General features: G+C 43.3%; 1 long non-coding RNA gene across 1 annotated transcript; it reads left to right on the top strand.

Moving 5' to 3' along the window:
* The first annotated feature begins 700 nt into the window (after positions 1-700).
* Positions 701-3840, top strand: LOC136301560 (uncharacterized). Its single transcript, XR_010723899.1, has 3 exons — positions 701-788; positions 923-993; positions 1091-3840. It is a non-coding gene; the product is annotated as an uncharacterized lncRNA (long non-coding RNA).
* Positions 3841-18003: the final 14163 nt, after the last annotated feature.

Raw genomic sequence — 18003 nt, 5'->3', positions numbered from 1 at the left:
ACACACGTCACACAAAACACATGGCAGTGGCTAAACCAGCTCTTCCTCCAAAACATCAGGTCACAGCTGGGGTGTGTTGTCTGGGTGTCATATCCTTCCCCAGCTCTCTTTATTGTGCAGTCAACCAGCAGGAACAAAACCACAGCTAAATATGGTCTTCTTGGAGGGAGCTCTCATCCCTCCCCGTTTACAGTATCATCCACCCAACGTCCCTGGTTCAGCGTTCAGCTGCCTGCTTGCCACACTAGCACCTAGTAAATGATGCTTCATGTGATTGCTCAGTGATTCACTGCCTTGTTTGGATTTTCTGGCTCCCGGGCTCATGTTTATCAGCAAAACACACACTCTCCAGTGTTAGGCTTTAGCAGATTGGAGCCATACAAAATGCTTTTGAGCAAGATGCTCTACGCAGTCAGGTGTAAATAATGTCTGTTTAACTGAACAACAGCACCTCTTTTATTTACATGGCTTTACCCTTATGTCATTCATCATGTACTTTCCACTTTCCAAAATGTAAGATGTGATAATGAACATATAACAGAAGATAGGTTGTTTATTTTGTTTTTGAAGACCTAATTCTTCATCTCTGTTGTACTGTGTTCATGGCAGGTCAGCTGATCACTGGGCCCTGCAGGTGGGATTCATTTCACCTCATTTAAACTGCCTGCCTTGTTTCCCAGAGCAAAGCAGACAGGTTTAACCAAGTAGTTCCAGGGTGATTTATCTAACATAGGTTGCATGAATCATGGAGATGTCACTCTCCCCACTGACAACAGAGGGATGGGGAGGTGAGTCTCTCTGCACTAATGCTGGTTTTAAACTGCACTGGCTGAAGGCTGTACTGGCAATCAAGTGAAATGAAGAAATCCCTAATGGCCTAAAGGCTAATTTTTATGATGGTTTTTACTGATGTCCTTTTCAGGTGGGCAACAAGACAAGGTTTAAGATGTAATCAATGCACATGGTTAGAACCTTCCTCCTCTAGTACAGAAGGTGCATAAATACACAAGCAACTTGGCTAAAAAATAGGAGAAACCCGCACCTGTGCCATGTTCACCGTGAATGACAACAGGGGTTTTTTTCCCAGCAGCTGCTGAGACACTTCTGGGGAGGAATTACTTCTGCTGCCTTCCACAGTGACCAAGCACCAACTGCTGTTTCTTCACAGCCTCAGACATATGGAAATATGGCTCGTGGAGTTTTCTGCCCTGCTTCTGCAAGCCAGTGCATGCTGCCAGTGCTTCACTACAGGCATGTCCTGCTCCATCCAGCCAGCCTCCTGAAAAAGGGAGATCACAGCCAGCATGTTTTTCAGGGAACATACTCGATCAAACAGCAGCAGTTACAATGCTGTCGGCTTCAATCTTATGCTGTAAAGCCAGTTCCTTGCCACTGAAGGCTCTTGCATTCTGTAGGAGCCAGAAAGGCGTGGCAGAGCTGCAGCAGGATTGTCTTGAGCCCTCTCGCTAGGACACACACATGAATACACGTATGATGATGCTCAAGCTGCTGAGTGACTTCCTTCAACAACTGCTAGTTTGTCTTTTGCTCTCTCTCTGTTTTAATCACATTTATTCATTTTGAAAGCAGGCAGTAAACAGAGGAGCTGGGCATAGAAAAAAAAGACATCATTAATAATTCTAATCAACCATCTTGATGACTAGCAGAACTTCCAGTAATTTCACTGCATTGTGCTCCAGTGCAAATCACGTCTCTGCAAAATGTGCCTCTCTGTGATAACGTGTGGGACACCACCATCCTTCTCAGCAGTGGACTCTGCAAGGTCTCTGTCTTGTTTTTCCTCCTCCACAGCAATTAATACGTCATTTAATACTTGCTGAGCATTTTCTACACTAAAATTTCCTATGAATAAGGGAGGACTTTTTATCATCATCTCACTGAGCATGCTACTGATTAAAATATGTAAGTGCCTAGAAAAGAAAATGTGTCACTTGTGTGTCAAGCCCATTTCTCAGGTGAGCTGCTCTGAAGTGGGTACCTGACATGCATTGTTCCTTTGCAGCAAAAAATTTGAGAAACTAGTAGGAAAAAGTTCTGATTTTTCGAGCCTGTGGAAGTAGATTAAGCCCTGTTTTTCACAGATCTTCTGTGTTACTCGAAGTTTAACCAATGCTCAGGCTGACAGTTTTAGAAGCTAAAAGCAAAATAGCTAATTCAAAGTCACAAGCTCAAGGGATGTATTTCTAGCATGACTTATAAACTAGATCTGATTGTTGATGTTCTACAAATCTCAGTTCTATGAGCTCACATTTGGAGCTGAGCAAGCGAGGCAGCCACACGGCCCCACTGTCCCTCCCACTGCACTGTGCCCTCTCTCTCTGCAGCCTTGGTCTGACAGATTTTAAACAATTGTGTCATGCTGTAAAGTAAGACCACAAACATGAACTGAGATGATAAAACATATCAGAGTGAACAAAGAGAGAAGCAAGGGGGAACAGTACAGACACATCCCATTGCAAAAGGAAGAGAAAATATTTTGATACCCTAGTTACAAGCCCACTCCTGGTTGACTTCTGACCCAAGACTCTGCTGCTGACAATTACATTACCACTCCTGGCCAGTATAACACTGCCTCCAGTAGCTCTTTGCCTTGTTAGTAGGGTATGCAGAAGAGAAACTTCATCTCAGTGGAGGGAAATGGGCTCCTTCAGCAAGGAGAGCAGAGCAGCTAAGGTAGGATTTGGCACTGGACTGCCTTCTGTGCTCTCCCTCACTCACAGCTTATGGAAAAGATGAAGCTAAAATGAGGAGCACTCTTAGGGTACAAAATGTTCTTTTGTTAGAGGATCACACGGAAAAACTTCGTCAGATGCATACCTGAACATCTTCAAATATCTGCTCCTATGAAATACCTTTTTCTTCTCTCACACTGGTATATATCAGAAGCCACCCTTAAATTTAGTTGGAGTCAAGCATAAATGAGATTTAAAAACATGTCCCAGTTATGAAAAGGTAAAACAGCAGTAAAAGTCCATATGTTCCACTTCATCCAGGGGATGAAGACTCAGTGCCCCATATACCTGCACATTTCTGGTTCAACAATTTTGCACAACACCTGTGTTGGATGCTCACACTTCTCACAGAGAACAGAACATATCCACTGCCTTCACTACCTTGGACTCTCTCTGCTGTCTTTGCTTGCCTCATTGGAGGCCTTCAACATCACCACTGGATTATTTTCTGATTATGTTGCATGTAGCATGTTAACTTGTTGTCCTGGGGTGACTTTATGATGCTGAAATGTACCATTTGTTGATGAATTGTATTCATCTGTTTAGCCCAGAAATAAGTTCTGCACCTTCAGAACTAAATCTGAGAGTGAAAGGGGAAAAAGGAAAAGTGGTGAAATTTTTTTCACAGCTGTATACAAAACATAAAGATAAGCAGTGCTCTCAGAGTTCTCCTCTCTGTAGATAGATAGAGAGATTTCCCTTGCTGTTTTCTCTGGTTTTTCTCTCATCAGCTGAGGCCAGAAGGTTTTTTTTTGAACTGTTAAGCCATATTTCAGTCAGGGAACACCAGGACTATTGTCCAGGGGCCTCCCAAGCTGCACCGAGGCTGGGACACTGAACCCGAAACCTGGAGAGACAGAGAAAGCTGAGGACACACCCACAGAAAGGACTCAGAACCACAAAAGGGATCTCTATGAATGTACCATCTTTTCAGAACAATGAGAGGTTCCATTAACCTCCAGGTTTAATATTATTCATTTTCTCATGTTTGTGAATACTTTTCTTGTTAAATAAACAGTTTTTTCCACTTCTCTCAAAGGAGGTTTTTGTCCTGAACAGGTTGGGGGAAGGGCCACTTGAACTTTAGAGGGACCCCTTCAGAGCTTTCATTCCAAATTTGCCCTAAACCCGAACACTTGTTAACCTCCTACCTGAGGGAAAAAAAAAAAAAAAAAAAAAAAAAAAAAAAAAAAAACAACCACTATGCGAGAAAGAGGTCAAGAGACAGTGCCAGAGAGATGTCCTACTTGTAGAATAGACTTCTTGAGACCATGTAGGTTCAAGAAGTGTCCCTAATTTGCACATAGTATATCATCTGCAGAGTGTCATTCACACTTTTTACATTGCCAGGATCCCAGGAAAGCGCTGTCTTTGGAGATTCTTAGACTCCCAGTTCCCAGTCTCTTATTGCTTACAGTCATGTGACTATGTGACTATACTAAGGAACCAAGCCTTCTGAGCCCAAAGGAACTAGGAGAGACCTAAGGGCTGCACCACTTCAGCCTTCCAAAGTGTTCCTCAACCATCACTAACATAATAGTCCCTTTTCACCTAGCATACAGGCAGAGGAGGTATTTCTTCAGCTTCCTGATAAACTAGAAGTTTCCCCATGGGTGCCCTTCCACCGGTTGACTCCAAAACCGTTAAAGCTTTACCTGGAGTGATCACCAGCTGCTCTGCTCACATCAGGGGCTGCAGAGCAAATGTAAAAAATCATGTGTGGGCTTGTTCAAATTCAATAGAAAAGGGAACCTGCACATTCAATCAACTTGAGGCTGAAAGTCTGTGGAACTGGGATGAAGTGGGGATGAGGATGTGGAGATGAGGACAGCCTTCATCAACAGCATTTTATCAGTGATGAGAGTTGAGACAAGATGAGGTCACTGCTCTCTCACCCAGGAAGCAGTCAGGTTTTGGAGGCATCAGACACAAAGTGCAACTTTCTGTGAAGGACAAGCCTGGCTTTCATACCACTGGTTTTTGGAATTTTTTTCCCATGTCTGAAGAACACTGGAAAACATTTTGCTCAGTGAGGAGAAAAGTTCCTGGATTTTAGAAAAGTACAATAAAAAGTCATGGAAGTGAAAGGGCAGATACTTAACAGAAAACATGAGAGAAGTGAACTGTTTAATGGGTTGCTCCATATCTTGAATGTACTCTGCAACACTCTGCTGTTGACCGTACCACTCTAATTTCATCTCCAGACCATACAGGTGTTTTCTCAGTGGCAGCTGCATGTATCACTGGTCCCTGCTGAAGATGCCTCTCCACCAGTTCAGCACTCAGTACTAAGGGAGCTGCCTTATCCTGGTCCTGGCTTGGTCTAGAAGTAATGGAAGTAGCAATCACATACCTTTTTTTTTTTTTAATATTAAATCCAGTGACAGTCATAGTCATGTGTGGAGACTGACAGGCACACCAGCTCTGTGCATACTGGAGCAATGCAAAACACAGAAAAAACCCAACCTCAGACACGAGAATGTAAGATATAGTGTCTTGCAGAGTCAAATGCAATGCACTGTCTCTAATATTAATTACTAATTATGTTAGAGCTGTACAAATCACCTGGTAGTAACCTTTTTATTTATTTAAAGTGTGCGTCACTACTATAGTTATTGTCTTTCCATGATGCACTCGTAGAGTGTATACTTTCCTGCAAATGGAGCAGCAAGTTCCCAAAACCCACCTGTTTAAATACACAAACTTTCCCATATGCATTTGAGGGAAAAGTGATTTATCAAACACCAACATACATGGAGAAATTCCTGAGCAGGTTGAACAGACCCTCCTGCTTGCTGTCACCTCGCCAGCTGCAGTGGAGGGAAGGAGCTGCCAAATTCAAAGCTTCATGAAAACACTCACGGCTGCCACAGGCACTGTCTCCTGCAGGGCTCAGGCAAGCCAGGTCCTGCGTGACTGGGAACATGCAGGATGTTGCATCTGAGCCAGGCCAGCCCAGAAAATTTGGGGATCATCACTACATTGTTACATATTACAGCCAATGTTGTTGTAAGTGACAGTAAACATAAAAAAGATCAGTATAAGCTTTTATTTAATGCAGCAAATCTAAAACATCTAAACGATATAAATAACCACTGCTAATACTTGGTGTTACCCAACAGCTGAACTAGGTTATACTATTTTTTTTTTTTGGTTTAATTGGGGATAGCCCAATGTATAAATAGATTGTTGTTATGTTTAGCTGGGAACAAGGATTAGAGGCTTTATACAGAAGTAGATCCTGATTTCCACTTTGGAAATAGAAAGAGATTAACTTGACAATAACAACAGAGCTCACACAGAGTGACGAACCAGCGCATCGTGGATTTCCCTACTCAGGGTTGTTTATCATTGTCAGTGGTCTGACATCTCTGCTGCTTGTGTTGTTTCCTGTGCTTAAAAAGGGCATCCCTTAAGTATTACGAGGTAGGTAAATACTCCAAGGAAATATAGCTGAAGATTAATTATTACTGACACTGAGGGCATACGCCAGGTATTAGAAGGCACCTGTTGTAGTCCTCATGCTGCCTCTCATTAGCAAGGCGCTCCCTTCAGAGCAGCAGCACTTGGTTTTCAGTTTTATTTTATTGCACAGTTGTTTTCAGACATCTGGAGCAGATCTCTGTATCATTAGGTCTTTGGCTTTAAATCAGTAAAATGACACAGGCATAACACAGTGCTTGTGAGGAGTATTGGAAAAAGCACTTAAATTATTTAAAGAAATCATAACTGATGTGGAAAATATTGTTTAAATAATAATTTGCTCCTAACTGTTTAAAAGAGGACTTTCTGAAACAGTCACAAAGCTGGAAACAATTGGAAACAACATCATTATTGGTTGACATACACAGTCAGAGACCAAGATGCATTGTGCCAAGCACTGTACAAACATATATCAAAAAAATAGCCATTGTCCCAGGCAACTGTCAACCTCATTATTAAACTAGAGGCATGGGGAACGGAAAGAAACAAAGAGAGAGCACTGGTCAGCAGGAAAGGCAATGGCCAGAGCAAATCAACATCACCACAGGCATCGATTATATGCAGAAGAGTCAATTACTTTTATGCAAACTAAGAGAAAATGAAATAGCTCTGTGATCTTGTAGGGATCTTTTAGGCACAAAGGACAGCAGACAAAAAGATATGGAAGACTGAAAACTGTAGACAAATTCTCCTTCATTTCTCCATTCGTTTTCCTTTTTTTTTTTTTTTTTTTGGTGGGGGAGCAGAGTTGAGTACATTTTCTAGCAGAAATCTAAATAACTTTGGGGCTTTTAGGACTACTTTACATTACCTATAGAATTTATCATCCAGTTTCAGGCCATGTTTGTAATAACACATTTGGCCTCAGAGAGTCTGTTAGTCTGAGTCATGCCTGGATTTCTCAGAAACAGAAATCACAGAAAAGAACAACTTGCCACTATTTAGATTTTGTCATTATTGTTGTTGTTGTTGTTGTTGTTGTTGTTATTTAAAAGAAATGTTTAGAACACCTAATCTAAGTTTCCAGAAGTTAACATTACCTTCTTGATGCCCTTGTACTTCAATACTTTCTTTAATTCCTTTCTTAAATCTTGTACCATAGATAAAGGACTGTCAAAAAACTAGTTTCTTACCAAGCCTGTTGAGCTAGGCACAAAAACCTGTGCCTGGAAACAAAATCTTTTCTATTAAAAGACCAAAGACTTTCCTATGTAAGAGCACAAAGAAACATAAAAACAACCACAATGGAAAAAATGGAATAGATTTACAGTTTTAAAATAGCATGCATGATAAAAAAGTTCATGGCTCTATTTAAATTTCAACGAAAAAGTTGGGGGTTTTTTTTCATTACTGAAGAATGCATTCATTGTGGGTTTTAAGTGCCTCGATTTAGAAGTTGAAGGCAATTTTTATTAATAGCACATGAAATCCCAATACAATAGATTCCTGTGGCAGATTCATTGGCTCCTTAAACAGACATCTTTGGCATCAGTAGAAAAAAGGGCTGGAAAGAACTGCTTGGCAAGGGGGGATCCCCATGGCAGCGGGGTCCCTGCTGGCAGTGCCACCTCTGTGCTCTCCCACAGGCAGTGTAGGCTGGAAACTTCCTGGGGACAAGGCATGGATGTGAATCCCCTCCCATCTGGAAGGAGATTCCACACAGAGATACTCATGAGCCACGAGGCTTCCTGAGTCTAAAACGCCTGAGGCATGAGGACCTCAGGATGCTGTGCCCCTCAAGAGGGCACACTCAGCCATCAGGTGGCAGAGTGAGTACAATGCTCAGTGGAATGTGAGGAAGGAAAGGCCACCTTGTTGGCCGTCACTGGCTGTAGCTGACAGCTTTAATCTCTTTTGAATAAACCCTGTTTATTCTAAGAACTCTGACATGCAGCACTTGCTGGCAGAATAGGACTGACACCATCACTGCAGTCCCTCTGGTTACTACGTATGGATTCAATTTGTGTCAGCCTTTTCATGGAAATAGTTCTTGTGAGCCAAGCAAGCAGAGAAAATATACTCTTCCTACCTTCTTGGGAAGGCAAATAGCCACCAGGAAAACCCTCTGTCCAGCAGAGCTTGACATTATGGTAAATGTATAATCAAAATTAATGTCCCACAATCCACCGTATCAGAAGCCCTGGGTGATGTATTTCCTGAACTTCCAGATCCCCAATCTCCCACTCTCAGAGGAAGCTTCCTTCCACTGCATGGCCACTAAAACAGGAAACCAGCTCAGAATGCAGTGGGCAGCCAAGGGTAGTCACACCTCCAAGGCAGCTCACCACTTATTTAAAAAAAAAAAAAAAAAAAAAAAAAAAAGGATTTTATTAGGAAGCCCTGAGGTTAAAAGGTAGCTATTAGTCCATGAGGCATCAGAAAACTCTTGAGTAAAATCTTTAGGCGGGCAAGGAGAAGAGAAAAAGCAAAGGGAAGGTTTTAAGAGCAAAGGTGGAAGTGAGCCCAGCGCTGCAGTGACACATCTCTGACTGTCCTTTGAAGGAATTTAACGAATGCCAAAAATTGGTCAGATACTGTACTAAAGAGTTATTTTTCTTCTTATTATAAACTTGATGCTAGAGTGATTTCTGGCCCTAAGAGATGAATTCCAAGCTGTCCTGAAGGTAAAAGGGCAAGAGCTGTCATTACCAGCGGAGTCTCTAAAATGAGCTACATAAAGACTAAGACTAACAGATAATAAATTCCAGCTGCTGATGCTCCCAGTACACAGAACAGAGTTGTCATGAGCTACAACAGCTCTCAGGAGAGGGGAGAGAGATGCCAGGATTGCAGAACCCCTTTACATCTATGATTTTATATCAAGTTTCCACTGGAAACATTTTGGCATATCTACCCTTGAAAATGTCCATAAAAACCTTGCATGAAATGTGTTTATGCTTTTCAAACTTTCCTTGCTTTGTATATTCTCCTAATATCTTGATAATTGCCAGTGACCTAACTCCAAGACCATTCCACTGCTCTATAAACCAGCAAGCAGTGGGAGTGAGGGAGTTCTTCTGTTGCTGCTATCACAAGGAGAATTCAAGGTAACTGCAACTCCCTGGCAGGAATCTGAATTAATGCGGAATTCTTTTACCGATGCTCGCTGCCCGGGCATCCTCTGCTCCTTAGCAGAGCACAGTTACCTTCTTGGTCATGGCATATATTGGCATAGGGGCATTTCTTGCTCCTGAAAAGCCACCTCTTAAAATATGCTATGGAGGACATGAAGGCACAGGATGCCCTTGTGACAGAGGGGGCTTGGGGAGAAGTCACCCTGCAGCCAGGTCTGTAGCAACATGAGGGATACTGGAAAGCAGTGACAGCACAGGGAGGCCCAGGGGCTTGCTTGGCAAATGGGAGATGGCAGAAGAAAAAAAGCAAACAGCTAAGGAAAAAGGCACCTGCTGCAAATTTGGCATTGCTTAGTATGGAATATTTTGGAGAGCAGTCCCTCCTCACCCAGTGCAAGGACTGGGAAGGGTCAGGGAGGGCCCTGCAGCCAGAGCACACAGCAGGGATATTATAAACATGACAAAAATTCAGCACATGCCAGATAAGGCCTGCAAGTAGAATAAAAGAGCCATAGTGTCATGAGCATGACACTATACTAAATGCATGCATCACTCTCCAAAGCCTTTCCAAAAATGACAAATGATCTCAATGCAGATGTTTCTTTATGTATTATTCCCTTTTCATATGTCTACTTTTCCTCTACAGGCATTTTCTGGCATTTAGGTAAATGATTAAGTAGATTGCAGAACTGTCAAAGGCCCAGGCAGTTGTCATTATAATAGAGACAACAGACATTACATATTCTTTTATCACACAGACAGTCCTCATGGACCTTGCTGGTGAGATGAGCGTAAAAAGAATTACTGCCCAATGAAACTAACTGTAAAAGAAGAAAAAAAGGGAGGATGACAGAAGGTTAGATTAAATTATGTGGAGTATCAATAAAATGTCACAACAGAAACACTTTTCTGTGATGGTCTTTTTATCAACAAACATTTTTACAGGCAGTGGAATGTTGCATCCCCTGGCTGCTTCTGAATCAGTGCTTGAGCACATGGACTTTACATGAATTTACACGTGCAGCAGTGAATCTCTAAAATGAGATTAACACACAGAGCTATAATACTGCTCATAGTTTTTCTGGGGTTTTGGGGTTTTTTTGGAAGTCATCTTTTTTTCCATAGTGCTAAAAAATGAGCAGAAGAATCTGTTGGCATTATAAAATGAGACATCTAAGTGAGCTCACAGATCTAAAAGCTACAACTGTGGGCCAGAGGATGGAACATATGCAAAAATATTTGTGTATTCATGTAGACATAGTTAAGTTTCCAGTCTAACTTTTCCTATGTGAGAAAATAAAGAATTTCAACCAATTATACAGACATTTAAATAGCTGTGCACTTTATGGCTCTCCATTTTCTGTGGTCTTGCTTTATTTCATATGTGCCATTTACCACCTCCTGCTGCCAGTGGTTTGGAACCCAGATCTAGGAGCTTTCTAGTAGTTCATTGCTGCAGCAGGCACCAAGCAGCAATGTTAGCTGTAACAGCACGTACACTCTAGTCGTGATTCATTATTTTTTGTTCCTAAGAGTATACATGATCCTAATCAAATTCATCTGTGAGTCAAGTGTGCTTGATTAATGTTAATGAGGAAAATCTGAGGGCAGATAGGCATGTAATTTCTGCTTCATTTAAAAACATATTGGAAACTGAAAACCTATATTGGTGCAAAGCCTATTTCCAAAACATTAACTTTATTTTGTCTTTCTGCATCTGTCAGCTGTAACTACTGACAGGTTAGGAGCACAGTTTCTCCATTGATGCTGCAATGTGATTTTTCTTGTGGAGATGTATGTGTGCATAGTTTTGCAGCCACATTACAGTTTGTCCCTAAGGCCATGAAATATTTATAGGGATCTTTCTCTGTATTTGAATTGCAGCAAGCAGAACAGTCCCACCTTCTGAAAAATTAAATTTAGACATTATGTCCCCACAGATTTCAGTAGCAGGAACCTAAATACTAAAACCTAAACTTGCAGAATCGGGGCTACCATCACTCACCAAAGAGGTACAAAGTGGAAAAAAAAAAAAAAAAACAACCAAACAAAACAGTTTGCAACCATCTGCATTAAAAGCCACCATTAGCAGTGGCTGATAGATCTCAGCAGAAGCATTGATCAGAATTCCACAAGCCCCAGCTGCTGGCCTGGCAGCTGATGTTTGTTAACACAAGTCAGAATACAGAAACAAGCCCAGTGGGTGTAGGTAACCACAGGTATGAAATAGAAGCTTGTACCGTAACAACTCTCACATGTAAACCTTTTGCTAGAAGCCACAGTGCCCAGAGAGAGGTGCCAGCACCTCTGGGGAAATGTGCTATTCTGGCATCAGCATAACCTTCTTTTCCTGAAAGTGCACCCGTGACTCCACAGCCTAATTTACCGTAGCTCCCGTGCCTGCTCGGCAGGTCTGTGACCGCTGTCTCCAAGTGTTCCAGTAACCCTGTTCATTATAAATAGCAGAGAGTGTCACTGCAGGCTGAGAAACAGCTTATCACAGGAGCAACACTCTGCTACCCCAGTGCTGCAGAGCAGTGAGAGCAGCAGCTGGGACACGATCCTGCAGTTCCTGGGCTCAAACCCGTTGGAGGCAGCAAAACAAAACCTGCTCGACCTTACCCCCTCTCAGCTTTAGGCAGGGACTGTTCTGCACTGAGGCTGTTGAGGAAGCATGCAGCATACAGGAAGGGACATTTCTAGGGTCACATCCAGCACTTGTAACCTGTACAGTGAGTACAGAAAGGGCAATGACTGCATCTGTCCTCATGTCTAGCAATGGTGCAAGGGAGAAAAATGCGTGCATAAGCTTTCAAATGCAATACAAGTGGGAATTTGGGCGACAACAGTAGCAAAATAAGCTCCCAAACCCCACTAGAATGACAGAACACCCAAGAGGTTATAGGCACATAGGATTTTGCCTTAACAATGTTCTCAGGTGCTTAAAATTCTGCACTATGTGTGCCCTTGGGTGCCATTGCTGTGGCCAAGGTTATCATAACTCTTCTGCTGAGAATCACAGACTGGTCACTGTCTTGACAGCCTGGTTCCTTAGGGACTGCTAGCACACACCTGAAGTATTCAGCAATACCCATTTAGCAAAAAAAAACTCAACAAAACCCCCCACCCCGAACAGTAGCCATTTCTGTCCTGAAATTAATTCCAACAGGGTTTTCACAGCAGCCTTGTGGACTCAGCACTCATGCAGGAAAGGGAAAGCAGTAGGTATTCCTCTCTTTCCCTGGAAGGGACTCAGAGCCATGTACACCCTGGGCTGCTGCTGTACTGTACCCCCAAGGAAATGACACAGGCCCCAAAGAGGAATCTCAAGTCCTCCCTTCCAAACCCAATCTTTTGACCACTACACCACATTCCTGCTTTTTTATATCAGACAGTTTCCATGAAGGTTATCAGCCCAGTGTGTGAGTTTTGGCATACAGCTGCTCTCAGCCACGTGCAATTCTTCTGTGAACCAGGGGGTCAAACATACTCCTGAGAAGAAGAAGCTGCAGAGCTGAATTCCTTCAGAATATGGAGCTTCCCTGTGGAAGAATGGTGAAAGGAATAGACTATTAACCAAAAGGTTGCCTTACCTTCCATGCAGGGCCTTCTTTTCATGGCTGAGAGACAAAAATACCAGAGCAGGGCACACACAGGTAATTAGGTGTGATTTTGTAGGTTGTTCTATTAAGGCTAGGCCCCAATGCTTCCCCTACACTGCAGCAGAAGAGTTCACATGCTAATTTTTGGTTCCAGCCTTCTCCCTTTCTGACACTCCCAACAAGTGCTGGACATGTTGCTGTGATTGCACTGACTTAGCTCTTCAGTCATCAGACAATGGTGGTGGGGGACTCTCACCCCAGTCTCACACAGCCCTTACCAGGCATCAGTTCTAAGAAGCATTAGAGAATTGGAGCACTCATCCCTGGTTAGGGACATATTGAATGTGGGACCCTTGGGGCCAGCTGCCTTGAAGTTCCTCATGTAGGGTCACTTGCAAAAGGTTTTTGGAATCTGAACACTGCACCTGCCTTCCTTTCACTCTCTTCTCAAAGAGCTGAGCAGATACCTGACTTCAGCTGAGGGGAAACTAATTTATTTTTTTTTTTGCATAGTACCTCCCAGGGAATGAATGCTTGGAGACAACTAGCAGCAAGCTTGCTTGTCCAATGAATTTTGTTCTAAAATAATTTAAAAGCTGTGTGGATTCAGTCCCTTGTGTGCTTATGATCAAGACTGCCTTGTGTCTACTACAGTTTGGAGCTTTGGGCATCTATCACTGTCCAGTTGAAGAGACTGTTCCAAGCTCCATTAGGTTTTATCACTCTTTTCATGGATTTTCTGTTTTGTCTGCTGACTTACTGTTATCCTATCTCCTTCCCATCTATTGCCTTAAACCATAATGGGTGAACTGCATCAGAAAGTGACCATCTGGGCAGCTCAACCAGCAACCTAAGGTAGCATCCTCTGCTCTTACAAGGGGCAAGCCAAATCTCTTACTTGTGTACTAAGAAAGCTTAAGATGTTGCTTCAAAACCAGACCAAAAATCTATGAGCTAAATATCAGCCTTTTTAACCCATTTAGTGCAACAGGAAAGTCTTTTGGTACAGCAGTCTCAGCTGTTTCAGAGTTACTGCTGCCTGTAACAATGTGGACAGAGGAGCAGCCTAGAGCAGACAGAGCCCCTTGTGGGCCTCACAGTTTAGATTCTTCCCTGTGCAGTGCTTTGCAATGACTAACGTTTGCCACAACTGCCTTAATGTGTGTTTCTATATGCAAATCTGTCAGCCTGACAAGAGTCCATCACAGCTTTTGGCTTTGAAAACCTCTCTTCTGTATCAGCAATGATGGCAAGCAGAAGGCACAACCATCCTGATTAATTAATCCCCACACAGCACCTCCTAGCAACCCAAGGCTGTTATGCTAACACTTCTAGCCGGAGCTTGTAAGTGTATAACTTAACCACATGGGAATGCACTATCTCACTCTCATGAGCTCAGAAGGCTTTAAAGGAAACCTTACCTACCTCGACGCTTTCTCTGAGATGCCATCAGTGTCTGGACACACAGCATGACCAACAGACAGTCACAGCAGGCAGGAAGAGAAGGTCTGATACTAAAACATGTAGTTAATTAGCAACTCTCACATTCTTCCAAAAGGCTGATGAAGCCACACACTCAGGCCTCAGCTCTGTGTCCGCTACAGCAAATGACAAGGAATTCCAGAGTCGACTGGCCTCTTTGGAAGGCACCTAAACCACTGAATTTGTGTCAGTGAGTTTGAACAGCATTAAGTGCTGATAAACAGCTGGAGACATGCTTATCCAGGACGCAGGGCAATTCACGACTTCTGTGGATTTTTGTCCCTCTGACATACACCATCTGTGTGAGAGAAGTCCTCAGGCTCCATATTCCAACATCACTGGAGTTTCCACCACTGTAGCTTCTCACATGCATTAGTGAGGGCAATGTCACATTCCACCACTTCCTGCAATATTATTATCCCTCTGCCTGACTTGGCATAGACAGGTTTTTAAGGTGCTACTTCAGAATATCTGTAACCTTGTGTTTTTAAAATGTAGCTTTTACTAGAAAGTATTAGTTAAGCAAAGTTAGCAGAGAGAGGCATCTCAGCCATCCTGAAGTCTGAGGAGAAGAGTATGTCTCCAGAATTTACGCTTGAGACAACCCAGGAGACACTGCCGCCAGTGCTGTGGATTTGCCTCCAGTAACTGCTTTACATTGGAGTGCACATCCACCTGCAATGCTGCCCCAGCTATGGGAGGTCAGTTTACATGCTCTTTGCTGATATTAATTAACATGAGGAGCAGAAATTTAACTAGTAATTATTTAATTTTCAACATCTTACGTTACCAGAAAGCCCAAGGAATGTTTTTAACCAATGGATCTCCAGAAAATAAGAATATAGGCACAGAATATTCAAGATTAAAACTCCTGCCTGGCATCACATAGTGGAACATGAAATTGCACCTGATAGACCGGGATAACTTTAACAGCTGCAGATTAATTCTGTGAGCCCAGAGTGCATAAAGGGGTGTATCAGGAATCCTCGCTGATATTACCACTGGTTATACATTGATGTTTCTGTTCTAACACTTGCAAATAATTTTTAAATTCTAAAAATCTGGTTTTTTAAGCTTTTCATTTAAACATAATAAAATTCATTTTATTGTCACTGAATTCTTCTCTGGTAAAGAGAGGCGTGTCAAAGTGACCTGGGAAATGCTGGCACTCCCCTCTCCAAGCAGCACTGCACTACCCACTTAGGAGATTGGCATGGTTCCTCATCAGACTCGTCTTCTCTGAGCAGCGCATCACGTCAGTGGCTAAAACGTCATCTTCTCTGCAGGACTCCTCTCACACACATTTCCAGCACCACAAATGCATGTCTCTCCTCCTAAAAAAGGCAGAGAGACCCTTTATTGAGGATAGCCAACCAAAAGATTGAGGAAAGTTATTCTTTCCCAAGTCCAACCACTCAGAGCAGCATTAGGTGGAAAACTCGAGGTGGGAGTGGGAAGATACTGGGGTGGGTTTCCACAGTGGGGTGTCAGAAAGCAGCAGCCACTGCACCTGGGCTGGGGTCGCACCAGCAGCATCCCCACACAGCCCCCCAGTCCACTGCCACAGGTCCACTGGGACAGCTCTCAGTAGCTGGGCTGGGGACAAGGGACTGCTGCTCTTGCTCCAAGGCAGTGCAAGATCAGAGTTCCTTATCAGCACAGCTCACCAGCACAACTGTTGTTCATTGCAAATCACATACTGAATTCTTTCAATCAGACTCCCTAAGGACAAAGGTCCATATGTTTTCCGGCCTGACAAATCATGTGGGAAGCTGGAGGAGGGGGGAGAAATTACTTTGAATATTGTCTGACTGAAAGGAAGCCATTACCCTTCCCCTGCCATGCACAGGGCTGGCGTGGGTCTCCATACCCTGACCTGGGTGCAGCTCCTTGCTGGCCATAGCCACAAGCAGGAGGGGGGCTCCCACAGCCTGAGAGGGAACTGGAGAGTATCAAAGCAGCTCAGCACTGAGAGCACATAATTTCCAGTCTAAGAGGAACATTTTCTCTCTGAAACTTCTCCTTCCCAGCTCCTGATTTTTTGCTTCCTGACCTATCTCCTTGTAAGAAAGGACAAAGGAGAGAGAAAGGGTTCCTATTGCAGATGTTCTGCAGAGCTCAGCAGAAGCCTGTAGTGGGTCCAGACACAGCTCCTGCCTCTCTGGCAGCACAACCACCCTCAGCCACACCAAAACAGGACCTGCTGTTGACAGCTGCTGGTAGCAGCCAGGGGCTGGACATTGGGTAATTAATTTTTCACTTTTCATTAAACTAGTCTGTGCATCAGCCTCATTGGCAGAGACTGTCTAAAAGTTGTACTAATTCAAACACAAGCTCTCATCAGTCTCAGCTCCAGGCAGCTCAGCAGGTTCTCAGGGGTTTGGGAAAGCAGAGCAGCACACAGCTTTGGCTACTAATGAACAACTTTTGCAAGGGATTTCTGGTCAGCAGAAGTTATCTGCCCAGCATACTGCCAAATGGAAAGGAAACAGCACCCACTTTGATAGACAGTTATCAGTGATGCAAGAGATTGTTTCCTCACATTTTACCAGACTTTTCCTCGTGACCTTTCTCAGGTGATACTTCCTCAGTTCTTACAAATGCACTTCAGATGTCATCACCTTGGAATCAACCCAGTCAGTTTTGGTTTGGCGGCCATGGAAGATGTGTCTTAGTGAGATGCGTACTGACCACATGGTGAGCACCTGGAAGTGGAATAAAGTGGTCATATCTGAAGAGACTAAACAAGCAAGACACAGTAGTTTCAGATACCTTCCACAGCAGGTCAGCCACCCATATCTTGAAATCTATTCTATTTGCAGCCCAGCACTCCTAAGGTGCAATGGCTCACAAGTAATGTGAAAAAAAACTGATGGAGAATGCCAGGCTTTCTTGAACTGACTCTGGGCCCACTCACAGTTCAGCAAGAAACCATAAGGCCAGACTTGAAGCACTGACTCTCTTCTGCTTCATTCTTACCCAAGGATTTCAGGAGAAGTGTGGCCTGAAAGAAATTTTGTGTGTGGTCTCAAGATTTTATTGCCTAACTGTAATGCAGTAAGAATTAATTATGTCCCACGGGACTCTGACCCTCCCAAATGAAACTCCAAGATCCTGGATCCTGATAGAATGATGCAAAGTGGCCAAATTTGGTAATGGATAGAGCTGGGACCTTCCGTGGTCTTAACCACCGAGGGAAGGTTTGAAGGTTAAAATGTCGTGATGGAACAACCTCTTCAAACTATTACAAGACATTGTAATTTATAGAAGTGCTCAGGCTTAAATCACTTACAAGATCCTACTGACTTCTGCTGGCCCTGGAAATGAATGGAATAGAGCAGCTCTATGCAGTCATTTTTTACTTTTTCCTCTTGGCTTGTAACCAAACCTTGGAGAAGGATGCCAGCATCAGCCAGATGTGCAGAGGCACAAATGCTCTGAAACTCGGTATTATAGCATCAAGCTTTACAGTGTTCTCACCATGTTCAGAAACCACAGCCCCAAGCTGAGTGCACAGGCATACTCTGCAATACCTGAGGAGAGCTGAGTACCTCAGCTGGCGTCCACAAATGCCTACAGCATGAGGAGAAAGGAAAGACACAAGAACAT

The sequence above is a fragment of the Chamaea fasciata genome, unplaced genomic scaffold (assembly GCF_029207755.1).
Source record: "Chamaea fasciata isolate MVZ Bird 193981 ecotype frontalis unplaced genomic scaffold, bChaFas1.0.hap1 SCAF_1, whole genome shotgun sequence".
Lineage (NCBI taxonomy): Eukaryota > Metazoa > Chordata > Aves > Passeriformes > Sylviidae > Chamaea > Chamaea fasciata.
Note: the sequence above shows the minus strand (reverse complement) of the source record. Positions and strands in the feature narration are given on the sequence as shown.